Here is a 1475-nt window from a genome sequence, read left to right as displayed (position 1 = left end):
TTTCATGAAACAACATATGAGCAAGAGCCTATGGTGATGAAAGAAGAAGTTCAGGCTGCTTGAAGGAAATGGCAAAAAATAAGGCTCCAGGAATAGATGGTATACCAATTGACGTATTTCATTTAACAGATGCTGCCCTGGACGTGCTCACCAAGTTGTGCCCAAAGGATAGCAGTCTTAAATTATAGACCAGGCTTAACATGTCTGTTTTTTTATTATTGTTAAACTAAGAGTGGTGTTTTCTCATTTGCATTGGAAAGAAAAATATTTTGTAACCATAAATAAAAGTTTATTAAATGCTTGTTTAAAAAAAAAATCTTTAGCAAATGGGGGGGGAGGGGGGAGGTGCGGGGACAAGGGTGCAACAATGAATGAATGGAATCCCAAAATCTCTGTAGATGTTCATTGAAATGAAAAATAAACAACCTAAATAAAAAAAAAATCTAAAAAAAGAATGCAGCCCAAGCTCAGTGCCAAATGCCTATGAAGATTAACCTGAAATAAGCATGAAAAAGAACGAATTAAATAACTTCCTGTTTAACTAGGAATAAAAGCATTACCATTGTGTCGATTCTGACTCATAGTAGCTCTGTGGAGCAGACTAGAACTGACCTACAGAAATTCCAATGCTGTAATCTATACAGAATTAGATTGTCTCCTCTTCTTCCCACAAAGCAATTGGTGACTTTGAACTACCAACCTTTAGGCTTGTAGTTGAAGTTTTAATCACTGTGCCAACAGGGCATTCACCTTACTACTGTGTATTTTTTTTTATGTGTTTACTGTCTTTTCCTCTCACAGGTAAGGCCAAAGACACTATCTTGTCATTGTTATTCCCCCAGCACTTAGAGCAAATACTTTTTGTATGCTTATTTGACTCTTATTTTTGCTATATTCATGAGACTTGAGACTGACTCCTAACAGATCGTCATTCAATCCTTGTTGCTCCCTCTACTTTCATGTCTGCAGAATAAACATCTGAAGTCCTTAATCCTGACTAAAACGTGACAAAGAATCTACTTTGCTCAGACCCATATGGAGAGGAGAAATGTTCATCTGTCCAAGGTTGACCTTCCCCCACCACCAGCTTTGCTAAGAAAATTAAAAATTCAAGAACTTACTTGAACAAAAGGAAGAAAGGATTTAACTCAAACACGTGTAAGAAGTCTGGACCTCAGCTTATTCCTTTCCTGGGAACATCAGTAAAGCAGATCATCAATCAAAGCAGAGCAGATGTTACTGGAGAATTTTTAAAGAAAAAACTGGACTTCCTCATTTTTTTTCTATCAGGTTGTTACTGCCTATTTTTCAATGGTGTCTTTTTTCTTGATTTCTGTCTTGTTAGAGCCACATACAGTATCTAGAAAAAAAGTAGCAAAAGAAATCCTCACTCATATTAGAAATGCACTTTTCCTTCTCACACGACTCTCAACTTCCCTTTCTGGGGCCTGGGGTAAGAAAAGAGTCTCTGGGCA

This window comes from Elephantulus edwardii, unplaced genomic scaffold (genome assembly GCF_000299155.1).
Source record: "Elephantulus edwardii isolate Elephantulus edwardi_28Jun2011 unplaced genomic scaffold, EleEdw1.0 scaffold00171, whole genome shotgun sequence".
NCBI classification, from domain to species: Eukaryota; Metazoa; Chordata; class Mammalia; order Macroscelidea; family Macroscelididae; genus Elephantulus; species Elephantulus edwardii.
The sequence above is the reverse complement of the archived record's forward strand: the minus strand, read 5'-3'. Positions refer to the sequence as shown.